At 48.6% G+C, this 15,332-nt stretch overlaps 1 long non-coding RNA gene across 1 annotated transcript in view; it reads left to right on the forward strand.

Annotated features, from left to right (window-relative positions):
- Gm42011 overlaps window positions 1-11,554 on the forward strand; it is an 11,575-nt gene extending 21 nt beyond the window's left edge. The window contains exons 1-3 of the long non-coding RNA XR_878715.2: window positions 1-33; window positions 10,876-10,995; window positions 11,449-11,554. The exon at window positions 1-33 is cut by the window's left edge and continues 21 nt beyond it. This is a non-coding gene — a long non-coding RNA (predicted gene, 42011). The remainder of the gene's footprint in view (window positions 34-10,875; window positions 10,996-11,448) is intronic.
- Window positions 11,555-15,332: the final 3,778 nt, after the last annotated feature.

Below are 15,332 nucleotides of genomic sequence, written 5' to 3' on the forward strand. Positions count from 1 at the left end.
ACACAGGTGTGTTGAGGTGCTGTGCCATGCAAGGTAAGATCTGAGCACCCGGGGAGTCGGGAGCCATGGGGTGAGGGCCACCTAGAACAAGTCACCTGCAGAGCCGGAGGGACAACTGTACTCTATAAAATGTCCATTATATGACAATTACCACCCTAGTAAGGCAGGAGAGAGTGGTGGAACTGAGCAAGGTTGAGTGAAAGAGTCACAAGTTTGGGGAGCCATCCAGGGTGACCTGGAATGCAGCCCTGTGACGTCGTAGGCAGGTACCCGGTAACTATTTCACTCTGTGCCTTTATGAGCAGTAAAAATTTAAATGCAAGAATTGAGTTTTTGCCATATGCCAGACACTTACGGTGAGCCACTCAAGGGGTTTCATCCATTTGACGCATGCAGCAGGCTCAGTGTCCGATGGACTGTAGTCGGGGCTCAGCAAACAGTGGGGAGTGCAGCTCAGGAGACTTTGTGAGCATAACGGAGTAAATGGCAGGGTGAAGGTGTAATTGACTGGGTTAATTAAAGACTTCAGTGCCGGTGAAAAAATTATTAGGTAACGGTCACACCTATGTTCTAGTTTAGTCTTTTCTGGAAAGATCACCTTTGATTTGTTAGGTAAACTCTTGTGAGCTGTGATGTGGATAGCTGAGGTTAGCGATAAGTTACCCAGCCAGAAATTATTAATGTCAATTGCTAGTGGCTACCAGCAACACTGTGGGAAAGGACTGTGAGCTGGGACATTCCTGTAGTCACAGCACAAAGGATGTGGAGGCAGGAGGATCAGAAGCTCAAGGCTAGCCTGGGCTAATGAGATCTTTCTCAAAATAGAATTAAAAAAAAAAAAAGACTGTGAGATTTCACATTTGAGCTTAAAGAGAATGGCATGATCAATTAGTAATGTCTGCCATGGGGAACGGGGTGAGCAGGCACTGTGACTGCCATCCCTAAAACCTTATCACATGAGGGAAGTTAGGTCGGAAACAAATGAAATAATTTACTACCCTAAATCAGTTCTGTAACACAAACTACAGTTGTCTTCAAGATGCTATGGGAATGGTACATTTTTTTTAAAGAGGAATTTAGTCTCTTTAATAAAAGACACAACACATCCAAAATAGCTTTTATCACAGTGGCAGCAGGGGCTTGAACTAGGCCACTGCTGAATTCCTTTCAGTCCTGCACGGGACTCTTGACCTTCAGGGCAGCGCCACTACGCTGTCCCAGCCGGGTTCCTGGTGGCTCAGCCTTTCCCAGGCAACTTCACTTTGAAGATGCCATGAATATTTAAACCTACTTTAGGCGAAGCATTTTTCATGATTCTCAATTTTTCCACAGACCAGAGGTGGGTTTTGTTTGTATGAAGCTCATTTTTGAGACGCGTGGGGAGCATTTTATATGCATCTGACCCCACGGGCGCTGTTAGATACACACATTTAGACCTTCGGGTTACACGCATGTAAATTCCTTCCCTGGGCTCTTGACTCTCAGCTCGGAGGTCAAAGTCAGCAGATGAAGGCCCTCGGCACGGGGCTTCCAGGTCCAAATCAGTGGCTCTGCAGTAAGTCAGTGTATAGAGTACTTGGGCGTGATCTACCAATGTCTCTTCTGCCTCGATGCATAGGCCACAACCTCAGGACCAAGTGATTGTAAACAGTCAATGTCCCCTCAGCTGTCGTGATGAACAAGGGGCTAAATGAGTCACGGGAGGTCTGGAGAGGGCCAGATAGTCACAGAATTAAAGATTGAGGTGGGGTGTTAGTTAAATATACATAGCTATTTTTTTCTCTCTCTCTCTCTTTTCATGAAATCTCACTAAAAGTAAGTGTAAAGTTACAAAGAGAGACAGAACTCACTAGAATGGAGGGAACAAAGAAGAGAAAAACCTAGAAACTAAAAGCAGGTATGGGGAGCACAACTTCATCTCCAGCTGACAGGGTGGCAAGCTGAGAGCCCTGGATTGTACCAGGGCCATCTAGAAATGTAAGCTCGAGGCACTGGGGTGGACCACTTTGCACAGCAGAGGCGCAGCGTGTGTGAGGCCCTGGGATCAACACCCAGAACAAAGCAGAGGGGGAAAGAAGCAGGCTGGACAGATGGCTCCTTGGAGTGCACACTGCTCTTACACAGGGTGGAAGCTCAGTTCCCAACACTAATGTTCTGGGAGGTGGGAGTGGGGGCGGGGGCTCACAACCACCTGTAACTCCAGCTCTAGAGGATTGATACTCTCTTCTGGTGTCTGTGGGCACATACATATATGCGCACGCGCACACACACACACATACACACACACACACAAATAAAAAAGTAAATATAAAAAGAGGGTTGGGCATGGTGGTGAAAAGCTTTAATCCCAGCACTCAGGAGGCAGAGGCTGGTGGATCTCTGTGAGTTCAAGGCCAGCCGGGTCTACAGAGTGAGTTCCAGGACAGCCAGGGCTGTTACATAGAGAAACCCTGTCTCAAAAAAGAAATTAGATAGATAGATAGATAGATAGATAGATAGATAGATAGATAGATAGATAGATAGATAGATAGAGAAAATTGGTTTCTAGGAACTCTTTAAATGGAAATAATAAAAGTCAGAAGAATTAGAAAATAAACTTGAAGAAATTTCCCAGAACATAGACTAAAAAGACAACGATATAGAAAATATTAAATGACATTATATAATACACCTTCTTTTACAATCAAAATGTGATGGCTATTGTTCATTGTAAGCATCGCCAGTACAATAACCTGGGAGATGAGCCTCTGGGCATACTGTGGGGGATCATCCTGATTACATTAATTGAGGTGGGAAGACCTGTCCACTGTGGGCGGCACCATTCCCTGGCTGGGACCCGAAGTGGTAAAGAAAGAGCTGAGCAGTAGCACTCTCTGCTTCCTGAGTATAAATGTGACATGACCCGATGCCTTAAGCTCCTGCCTGGTTGATTTCATCGACGTGATGAACTGTCAGGCAGAATAAATCCTTTCTCCATTAAGTTGCTTTTGCCCTGGGTATTTATCACAGCAATGGAAAAAGGAAACTCAAATGCCAAAGAACAGGAGGTTCAGAACGCAAGAGCAGAGAAAAGGAGGATCAGGAAATCAGTTACATTGGTTGTCTATTACTATATAACAAGTCATATGCTAACTCAGTGGGTTAGAATAACAAATGTTTACTTACTTCGCTTTCAGGCAGGGTCTGGTTGTATAGCCCAGAGTGGTGGTTACTTTTAATTGTCAATGTGACACAATGTAGCATCACCTGGGAAAAGTATCTCAATGAGAGATTTCCTAGATCAGGCTGACCTGTGGGTATATCAGTTGGAGATTATCTTAAGTTGATTGACATGGGAAGGCATGGCCACTGTGGGTGGCACCATTCCCTGAGTCTTGGTCCCAGACTGGATAAGAGTGGAAAAACTGAGCTGAGCAGTTAGCATGCGTTCATCTCTCTGCTCTTGGCGGTGGATGTCATGTGAGTAGGTGTTTCAAGTCACAGTAGTGAACTGCAAATAACCTAGAATCGGGAGCTAAAATAAGCCCTTTCTTGCTTAAGCTGTTTTGTGTCGGAGTGTTTTATCACAGCAATAAATGAAACCAGGACACCCATGCTGGCCTTGAACACATGATCCTCCTGCCTTGGGCTCTGGGGTGATAGTGCAGCCATTGTAACTCCACCACGAGAATAAAGCACATTCAAGAACAGCATATAATTCAGTGACGATGGCTCGGGTTCACTCAGTTAGTAGAGGTCAGCTGCCATCTCACATAAAAGGATCACTTGGGGCCAGCGGATCTATTCCCAAAGCAACTGACTGGGTCCCACTGTTGTTGACTTGGAGCCTCAGTTCCAGGATGAATACTGACAGAAGGCCTTGGTTTCTTGACAAATGTGTCTCCATGGCCTACATAAGATGGAACACATTCCAGACCCTTTATACCTCAACCTCAAATACAATTCCATCACTTCTGAGCTAACTTGAGAGCTGGTGGCAAAAGGGCATGGCTCGCAGAGGGAAGGCTCATGGGGCCATCTTGGAGGTTGGGGCCATCTTGGATGTTGGCGTTCACATGCGTGCATCCAGTTGTCCTTCAGTGTTATGGAGGCACTGGCTCTAAGACATCTATCCCCCACCTCTACTGGATGCCAGACCCTGTGGTGACTCAGGACCCTGAAGACCCTGCTATAATTAGAATAGCATTTACATATAACCTCTGCCACACATCCTTGAGTATATTCTAAATCAGTTCTCAAATTGCTTAGACTATGAGACAAGGAAAATGCTAGGTAAACTACTTGTTATGGTGTGGTGTTTGAGGACCAGGGGAGCAAAAGGCTGCACGAGACCTAACTGCCTTTTCCACCTGTGGTTTGTAGCTGACTGACTCTGTGGATTCCGTGGATGTAGAGGCTACTGTACTCCCAAAACATAAGGAAAATATATAAAAACATAAGTTTTAGAACTGGGGAATTTTTAACTGTTCAGTGTCATGGTCCTACACCAAGGCCATCACCATGAGGATTCAAGGTACCGTGTCCCTTAGGCTCCAAGAGGTGTGAAAAACTCAGACCAAGCCCATCAACCGTTGGGATGGATTCTAATTTTCTGGAGGAAATGCTGGAAGCAATATACATTGCCTTCAAATATGAAGGCAAACGATCCCCAGGCTGAATTAAACCAGCCAGAATGGGTAATATTGGAGAAGCGTTGGCCAGATATTAAACACTGGAAGATGAATTCAAATCACATACACACCCCAGAAGCCAGAGGCACAGAGGACTTCTAGAAGTGGGCAGTGTCTTAGGTGCGTTTTTACCGTTGAGAACAGACACCATGACCAAGGCAACTCTTATAAGGATGACATTTAATTGGGGTTGGCTTACAGGTTCAGAGGTTCAGTCCTTTATCATCAAGGTGGGAACATGGCCACATCCAGGCAGGCATGGTGCAGAGGAGCTGAGAGTTCTACATCTTCATCTGAAGGCTCCTAGTGGAAGACTGCTTCTAGGGACCTAGGATGAGGGTCTTAAAGCCCATGCCCACAGTGACACACCTTTTCCAACAAGGACACACCTACTCCAACAAGGACACACCTACTCCAACAGGGCCACACCTACTCCAATAAGGTCACTCCTACTCCAACAAGGCCACACCTACTCCAATAAGGTCACTCCTACTCCAACAAGGCCACACCTACTCCAACAAGGCCACACCTACTCCAACAGGGCCACACCTACTCCAATAAGGTCACTCCTACTCCAACAGGGTCACACCTTCTAATACCTTCTAATACCATCACTCCCTGGGCCAAGCATATATATACCACCATAGCAGTAAGGAGGGTAGAGCTCAATGAAATACTCTGGAGTGCTAAGCTCTTGTGAGTCTTCAGCTCTGGAAACCTTAGACCAGCCGCTCACCAGCCAAACTTTCAATGAAGTAGGAGCAGAAAGAAGGCAATCAAGCTTCAGAAGGTACCGGAAGGTGTGCCCTATACACATAGAGGAGTTCAGACACCAAAAGACACCCAAACAGGAAATGGGAAGTAAAGATGCAAAGGCTGAAGGGGACTGTGGTGTAATGGCTGTGAGCCGAGCCAGGCGGGACAGGGTCTCCAGGGAAGGGAGCTTTCAGAGCTCAGAGGAGGTCTATGCCATGCACATCTTTTGAAGGAATCTAGACAGTTGTGAAGAGCCTGAAGTCACATTAGCCCTACGTACGTAGACAACCAAGCCAAAGACAGGAAGAGAACGATAATAATACAAGAGGACTATTAGCTCCGGGGGAAGAGCTGTCAGGAGAGAAGAGCAATTCTAGCTTACAGTACCAGTGAGCCGCGCCTGGAGTTTACGGTCACAGCAATGTAAGCACTGAATGACAGGATAACTATAGGAGTGGGGGTGGCTTCAGTGGAAGTAATGCTAGGCCCTGAAACACCAGAGGCAGATGTGAAACATCCCAGGAGCCAGCTCGACAGTGGGTGACCTCCGCGGGAGGTGAAGGGGAGAACCAGATCACTAGATTTGGCCAAGTTTCTGGCAGCTTCTGAATGCACCTGCTTCATTTTGTCTCGGAAGTAGCTTATGGTAGAGCGCTTGCCCGACACACATGAAGCCCTGAGTTCAAGCCCTGGCGTAGCATAAAGCCAGGTGTGCTGGTGTGCTCCTGTAACCCCAGCACTCAGGGGTGAAAGCAGGGGGATTGGAAGTTTAAGGCTATCCTTGGCTACATAGTGAGCTTGAGGCCAACCTAGGCTACTTGAGACTCCTGTTTCCAGAAATATAAAGGAGAGTAAAGGAAGGAGGAAGGGATGGGGCAGAGTGATGGAGAGATGAAGGAACTGACAGAGAAGAGAAGAGAGGAAAGGAGGGTAGGGAAGGGGGAAGGGGAGGGGGAAGGGAAGGGGAGGGGGAGGGTAAGGGGGAAGGGGAGGGGGAAGGGGGAAGGAGAGGGGGAGGGGGAGGGGAAGGGGGAAGGGGAGGTGAAGGGGGAGGGGAGGGAAGGGGGAGGGGGAGGAGAGGAGAGGAGAGGAGAGGAGAGGAGAGGAGAGGAGAGGAGAGGAGAGGACCATAAGTCACGAGGCTGTAATGGAACACGCTGTCAGCATCTGATGGGCTCCTGCAGCACACTAGAGGAAAAAAGAAAAAGGATCTCTTCATAGGGTGTTAGAGACAAAAGAAACCCTAACCCTATCTGAGTCCTCCCTGGAGTACGGTTAAGTGGGTTTCTCAACCCACCCAGGGGTTCAGCAGTTAAAATTAAGATAAACTGGGGACAGGACATCTTACCTTGATTGACCCAAGCCTGATGCTTCCATGGGTCTTTCCTGGGTGAACAACTGGGAAATGAGCCAGGGCTTAGCTTCAAGGCACGATGGAACTTGAGCAGGTAATGTAAATTATCTGGGATGGCTCAGGGTGGGAGCTTGGGTGAGCTAAGCTTGTTTCCAGGTTGATGGGCTCCATGCTGCTCTGTGGCACAAGCTCCCTTCATCTTCAAGAGAAATCTGACATGGATATCTATTAGCTTTTTATCATTGTGATATCTGATGGAGACAACTTAAGGGAGGTGGGTTTACTGGCTCCTGGTTGCAGAAGGGTTAGTCTGCCATTGCTCAGCCCCATTGTGGTGGTGTAGTCATGTGGTGGGACTCTTCCTTACCTCATGGTAGACAGGAAGGAGAGAAGAGGAATACACAGAGGGGACCAGGGTGAGACCTGGGCCCAAAGTCACAACAGTGAGGAGGGCCTGCTTCCTGTTACTTTCTCTGTGTCCTAGTTACATCACCTTATTCACTCCTATGCAGACCCAGAGATGGGTGCTGTGTGATTCTATTCCTGGGGAGGTGAGAACAAACATCTACTCACCCCAGAAAGGCGACTGATGATAAACCAACGTGCAGATGCCACCAAAGTCTAACTTGGTGAACCAGTGAGTTTTGTTGGGTTACATACAGGAGTATGGGAGAGAGGATGCTTACAAGAACAGAGATTACTCAAGAATAGCTGCATCCCCAAAGCCCACCCCGCATGAGTAACAGCTCATGAAAGTTAGGTTCCTGGAGTATACAGCACAATCTTCCAAGGCAGTCAGCTGACCTGACTGCATCTCAAAAGTCTTTATGGCTTATATATGCTTGGGGAGGGAGGGACTTAGTGAATCTGGTCTACTTCAGGGACTTCCTGAAGTCTCTACATTGTATACTTCCTGAGTTTAGTGAGTTTCCCTGCAGGATGGATGTCCCATCTCCTTTTAGAGCATCCTGAGTCTTATAGAGTGTCCTTTTCCCCCAAGGAGAAATGCGCTCTGCAGCAACAGTTCCACGAACCTCGTCACCTCTACATCCAGTCATGGGGACAACCAAGCCTGGCTCTCCCGTGGTTGTTTTTGAATTTACTAACTTGTGAGACTCATGTCTCTCCTTCCCATTATGTGGGCAGCAGAGATTTGAACTCAGGTCATCAGGCTTGGCAGAGAGTGCCTTTACCTGCTGAGCTCTCTCTCTCTCTCTCTCTCTCTCTCTCTCTCTCTCTCTCTCTCTCTCTGTCTCTCTCTCTCTCACAGACACACACACACACACACACACACACACACACACTCACACACATTTTCATCATGCCCACCCCGACTACCCCTTTCAACTCTCCCCAGCCCCAACCCACCCTTCCTTCCCACTTCATCTTATTTTTAAATAACTCACTGAGTTCAATCAGTGCTGCCCACTTGCACCTGGGTTTAAGGCCATCCCCTGGAACATATGCGACCCACCAGTGGGTCAGCTTCTCTCTCTGTACACATATTGCCCAACAGCCATGTGTAGCCAATTAGATAATTGGGCATGCTGCATACACCCAGGAGCACAGCGAGCACTTGCACTCAGTAAGTGCTCCCTCCTACTGTGATAGCTATTCCTGGTTGTCAACTTGACTACATCTACAATGAACTACAATCCAGAAATGGAGGGCACATTTGTCATCCAGATCTTGAGGGACAGTGACCATGAACAGTCCAGGCAAGGTAGTGCATGCCTTTAATCCCAGGAGACAGTAGCAAGCAGTTCTCTGAGCTCAAGGCCAGCCTAGAACAGAGCAAGTTCCAGATCCAGGTGTGATGGCACACACCTTTAATCTGGACCATACCTTCTGCTGGAGGCCTCCATAAAGACACTGGGAGAAGGACGTGTTTGTTCCTCTTTGCCTGCTTGCACTTACTTGCCAGCACATCTGCTGGAGCCTGCTTCTTCAGGATTCCAGCTTCTACAGAGGACCAGCTGAAACACCTAGCCTCGTGGGACTGAGCAACTACTAGATTCCTGGACTTCCCGTTCACTGCCAGCCCATTGATGGGTTAGTTGGGGTGTAGACTGTAAGTCGTTCCAATATCCTCCCTTTATATTGTCCTGACTGTCCTCTATATAAGACATTCCATATGTCCTGTGACTCTAGAGAATCCTGACTAATACAACCCCTATATTGATAGATTTAATCTAACCCCATGGACTCTTAGAAGAATCCATGTGCTGGGGGGAAGAGTGGGGGACCAGAGTGGGGGTGGTGACAGGAGGCAGACGGACAGACGGACAGATGACTGTCTAACAGGCCTGGGCGGCGCTGTTGCTGCTCTTTATTGGTTTTACATACGCGTTAGTTTGCAAATACTTTCAGGAGCATGTAAGTGTGAAATTGGAAAGTCACTGCAGGACGGACACGAGCCACTGCCCCGGTGATATAAAGGGGAGGAGGGGTGGGCAGGAGGGCCAGGGAGAGTAGGAAGAAAGGGAAGAGGGGAACAGGAGAGAGTCCCACGGGGGTTGGGGGGAAGATGCTCGCAGCAGGACAAACTGATTTTAAAGTTGAAAGAGGGGCCGGTTTGGCTTTAAATGTGGCCACACTCATTCATTTCTACCTGCAAGCCTTGCCTTCCCCTGATCCCACAGAAGACCCGAGAACACCAACCTTCCATTGGTGAACTCAGTCAATAAGGCGTGTGGCTCTTGGAATGGTAGGGGTTCCGACCACAGGATCAAGCCAGTCAGAATTCCAGCAGGGAGAGAGGAGGGGCCCCAGGCTCCAGGAAGAGTCACTGTCCTCTGGGGACATGACCGCTGGCAAACCTGCCTGCCTTGGGATAGTCACACACCAATTCACACAGAGGCAGGGCTACTTAGGCTCGGGCCACTAATAACAATTTTAAAACGGTAACGTGAATCACGGAGGGAGGTGGACATGATCAGTATACATTGTGTAAATGTATGGAGGTTTCAAAGAATAAGAAATATTTGGAAAAGACAATGATAGCTTAATTGTTATTTTTTGATTTTTCGAGACAGGGTTTCTCTGAGTAGCCCTGGCTGTCCTACTGTCACCCAGGCCGGCCTCGAACTCACAGAGACCCACCTGCTTCTGCCTCCAAGTGCTAGAATGAAAGGCGTGTGCCACCACTGCCGGGCTGATAGCTTTTATTTCGAATAGAAGAAAATAGTTATCTCAGAATGGTTTCACAAGATCAGAGATGACTAGGGCAAAGGTCCCTGTCCTGTTCTGGTGACAGCGAGGTTCTCCGGAGAAGCCTTTGGTGAAGACTCTGCTCCAATCACCATAGAAACAAGCAGCCCGTGATGAGATGTCACCATGGTCCCAAACCCCACTCTCCCCGTGGTAAATCAGCTCTGAGAACATGGCTGCCCTCGACGCTTATCTCCATTTGATAGAAGTCAGAAATAAGTAATAGAGTCGGGCATTCACTGCTAAAACCAGAAAATGCCCCCAGCATGTTGGTTGGAGGTCAACCAGTTGTGGGACAGTCACTGTGTTCAGCCTGAGGCAGGTGAACATGGGCGGAGAGCTCGGTCATCTGGACATCATGTGGCTTGAGCCGTGTGTTCACACACACCCTGAGCCAGCTGTGGGCTTAGCAAGCTGGGGCCCCACCAGCATCAAGTGGCACGCAGAGCCCTCTCCAAACAAAGCTACTGTGGTCACACTGACACAGGGCTCCCTAGCCACCCTTACTGACTCCCCTCCTGACCACAAACATCCTACAGTGTGCTGTTCAGGGCGAGCCTGGATTGGGGCGCATGCGCTGTAAGGCAGATTTGGCTTACACTTTTAAGGGAAACCTGCCCATTGAGCACCTTCTATTAGGTGAGCGCCTGGTGAAAAGCATGGCGCTTTTCACTTTTCACATTCGAATTCACAGCAGTTTTCTGTTGCTGCGATGAAACACATAAGCCAAAAGCAGCTTGAGGGGAAAGGGCTTCAGTTGGCTTACACAGTGTGATCACACACGGTCTGTCACTGAGGGAAGTCAAGGCAGGAACTGCAGTAAAGGCCATGGGAGATCGAGGCCTACTGGACACGGGTTTGCTCAGTCTTTCTTTTACCACCCAGGCCCACCTGCCCAGGGATGGCAACACCCACAGGGAGCTGGGCCCTCGTCGATCATTAATCCAGAAAACACCCCACAGACGGACGTGCCCAGAGACCAGCCTGACAGAGACATCTTCTCAGGTGATGTTTCTCTTCCCCAGATGACCCCGGCTTGTGTCGAGGTGACGTGAAACCCTAAGCAGCACCGTGAGGATGGGTGTGCACAGAGAAGAAAGGCTTACAGAAGCCAAACCTGTCAGTCAAAGGAGGAAAACACGAGCAGAACACAGGTGATAGATATGCCATCGCATACAGGGGCTTGCTAACCAGTGGCCGCTTCTGCCTGTGGCGTCCTGCTACATTGCTGAGTCCTGGGGACCCACAACACTGCTTTAAGCAGGCTTTGTCACCTACCCACTTTAACCCCTTGTCTACCTGGAGCGTTGGGAGAGGTTGCAGATAGATCAGGTCACTGCCGCCCTAGTGAGAAACAGATGACCCTTCCTGAGTCTCCTCTGAGAAACCAAGGAGTAAACCTTCCGGCTTGTAGTTATGCCCTTCTCTAGGAGTAAGGTGGCATTTGTTATTTTATAGGTTGGTATCTTTCGGAGGATCCCGCAACTCGAAGACAGAAAGGGGTTGAGATCTGACACCTGTGCCGTCTTTTTTCTTGCCCAGCGAGCTTCTTAAATAAACACATTTACATGGTCTTAGTAACCAGTTACTAGAAGGGGGGGGGGGAACCCTCTCTTCTGGACAGCATCCTAAAGCAGTTGCATTCCCGATGGCAATGATGTGTTCAGAGTGAGCGGTCCCTCGAGGCGTTTTCATTCCATCCAGCCCATGCTCAAAGAGCAGAAAGGTGCTTATCACCCTCGGCAATCCTGGAGCCTGGCTGGAGTCTAACACGGAGAGCAGGGGCTTCCCCGCTTCTGCCCCAAGACCGGCAGCCTATGCAGGGCACTGGGTGGAACTGAACAGAGTCTGAAGCAAGGCAGTAAGAACGGCTAAGTCCTTCCATTCTCCTGCAAGTGTCGCCACAGGAGGGCGGGCAAAGCAATCGGAGGCGATGACATCAGGGAGTATCAGGATGCCTGGCTCTCTGCACGGTTTTAGAAACCAGCTTCGTGATTCCTGGCCACCTCTTTCCTCCATGGAGATGATAAGGGCGGCAGAAAGAGGGTGGACCTGGCAACATTCCCCTCCAATGGCTCTCGTGTTGCCTGTTGCATAGAGTGTGACCTGAGAAGAATGGTGACTTCGCCATTCCTGCCTTCTCAGACTGTCTTCCTGAGGGGTGCTTCACGTGATCGATCAGGGAGCCTAGCCAGCAGGACTGTGACCTGAGCAAATGAGTGTCCCCCACTTGCTGCATTTGCTCTCAATATTGGTGTATCAGAGGTGAAAGCAGATTCAGAGCTCAGCTTGCCGGCTGGAGAGATGGCTCAGAGGGGAAAGTGCTTCCTGCAAAGCCAGAGCGTGAGGAGCCGACTCCCAGCACCTATGCAAAAAGCTGAGCGTAATCCCAGCACCGAGGGGACTGGGACAGGGGGTGGAGGGGGGGGGGAACAGGATCCCTGGAACCCGCTGGACAGCCAGTTTAGCCAAATCAGTGGGCTTCCAGGGTTTCGCTAGAGACTGGCAAAAATAAGGTAGGGGAGCCCACTGAGGAACACACCCAATGCTAGCCTCTGGCCTCCACACACGTGCATGTGTGCCCACATGGTTATCCATATGCAAGTATGCTCGTGTGCAATTGCATGTATGTGCGTGTGTGTGTGTGGGCATGCACACACACACACACACACACACACACACACCAACTAGCACTGGAAAGGGGGCCACTCCAGTCTCCATCTTCCAAACACCCAAGGGAAGAATACAATGAAGTATACAATCAACAGAAAAAACAATACTGGCTCCCCAAACACTGGAGCAATAAAGAACAAAATTCAGAGTAATTATTGGCTAAAACCTCACAGAGAGAGAAAGATCTCAGCTTGTCTCTGAAGACTGAAGAAGCCGAGATGCTCGTAAATTTTACTGGGAGCTTACACTGTGCACGAGAATACAGTAAAACCACATAGCTGGACTTACAGTAACAGAGCGAGGTCCACAGCTTCCTGCTTCTCTAGGAGGCTATTTAGATCCTTGGGTTTTGCTGCTGTTGAATCCCAGTTTAATTCCAGAAAGTTCACCTCCCCGACTTAAAAAAAAAAAAAAAGGCACACAAAACTTACCACCGCAAGAACAGAACTGCCTGCCTCAATCCTAGAACTCTCCATGTAAATAAATGGCTCTTTCAAAGTAACATTGATAGGATTTGCCACTGGGGGAGAGGGGGAAATGTCAGGGAGAGTAAGGAAGATAGTTAGTTCTGCCTTCTTTCACACTCTTAGAGAGCTCACACTACTATAGGAAATGTGTACAAAGTCTCCTTAGACTCTAATGAGACACTAGCACAAACCACAAATGGTAGTGCGTGCTTATAACTCTTTAGTTAACAAGGCAGTTTCATAATGACAGGAAGTGACCATCTTTGTGTGTGTGTGTGTGTGTGTGTCTATGTTAAGGTCAGAGGTCAAGGTGTGGTTCCTCCGTACTGGCCACGTTGTTTTCAAAGTTAATTGGCTATTGGAGAGTTGATACAAGTCATGGTGTACCAGCAGGTCAGAGGTCAGACCTCTCCCTCTACCACATGAGTCCTGGAGATCTAATTCAAGTAGCCAAGGATGTCAGCAAGCATTTTTGCCCACTGAGCCACCTCAATGGATCACCACCTTGTTTGGCTTTTGTTGTCTTAGGATAGTCTCACTGGGAACTAGCTACCAGGCTGGCCTCAAACTAAGAGACCCACCTGCCTCCTGGTGCTGAGGCTAAAGGTGTGTACCCAACCCACTGTGGCTTTTGAGGAAGGGTCTCTTGCTTGGTCTGGAACTGAGTAGGTAGGCTACATGGGCTGGCTGGCAAGCCCCTGGCATCCCCCTGCCTCTGCCTCTGCCTCCTCTGGGCTGGAGTTACAAGCACAAACCACTACAGCTGCCTTTTCTATAATGTGGGTTCCAGAGATCAAATGCTTGCATGATAAGATTCTCATGATGAGAGCTGAGGGCTCTCTCCAGACTCTGTGGTGAGGAATCTAAAAAGAATTTGGGGGGAGGTGCTCCCGCTCTGGCTTCACACTGAAGAACTGGGGGGGGGGGGGGGGGGGGCGGAGTCTGGGAGCCTTTCAACGTCACACCAGCACATCCACGGTTTCCACATAACCTCCTGCCTGTCCCCGTGATCAATGGAAGAGAAACCTAAAATAAATTTCCGATCACTCAGCAGGCCAGCCAACCCAACAGACTTCACCAAGGCTTTCTCTTGGAAAATTTATTACTCAGAAAAACCTGTACTTTTAAAACTATTCTTACAGTTTACACTCACCCCTCAGAACCCTGAAGGTGGCACCAGCTAATGGTGCTATAGAAAGCCCACCAGCTGCTTGAAACGGCTGCAGATTTACCTTGTATTTAAGACAGTTTGGGCTCTTAGGAAGTAAGGATAGAAATTCCAAATTACCAGGTGAAAAGCAAAATTCTTTTTTTCCCCCCTCTTCCCTTCTCCCTCTTGTTCCAGCCCCTCACTCCTGCCCCGGCTCACTCCAGGGCCCACTAGCTCCGGGTCCCCCAGTCACTCTAATCCAAAGGGGTTTTGTTTTTCATTACAGATGGTTATGAGCCACCATGTGGTTGCTGGGATTTGAACTCATAACCTCCGGAAGAGCTGTCGGTGCTCTTAACCACTGAGCCATCTCACCACCACCACCCACCCCTTTTAAAGATTTATTTAATTTATATGAGTACACCGTAGCTGTCTTCAGACACACCAGAAGAGGGCATCAGATCCCATTACAGATGGTTGTGAGCCACCATGTGGTTGCTGGGAACTGGACACAGGACCTCTGGGACAGCAGTCAGTGCTCTTAACTGCTGAGCCATCTCTCCAGCCCCTGAGAAGCAAAATTCTTAAATATGGGGATTATCTACTGAAATTTTTAAAAAGCATAAAGGACAAATGAGAAATAGAAAATACTGTAAAAAGAATCCACTCTCTCCAATCAATCTTATCTACAAACTCCTTTTTACTTAAAAAAAGAAAAAAGAAAAGAAAAAGCCTTCCAGTCCTGCACAGAGGACTCACGGAATTGGTAGTGTCACCTGAAGGTAAGGATCTGGGGTCTTCCATGTCCCTAGTTACAAGTTTAGAGAGATGAGTCGCAATGGTGGCTAGACAAGCATTAAATGTTAGTATTCAATGGAAACATACGCTCTCTTTGGTGATAGCTATGGAAATCTGTCTGAAGTTGTCAGGAGGGCACTGATTTGGGAAGAGTGTAGGGGAGACAGCACACAGACACTGTCACGGATGAGGTTTCTTAGGTCGCATGGCCTTGGGTGACCTCTGAAGTTACAGACGACAGAGGCGCCCGTATC

The sequence above is a fragment of the Mus musculus genome, chromosome 5, assembly GCF_000001635.26.
Source record: "Mus musculus strain C57BL/6J chromosome 5, GRCm38.p6 C57BL/6J".
Lineage (NCBI taxonomy): Eukaryota > Metazoa > Chordata > Mammalia > Rodentia > Muridae > Mus > Mus musculus.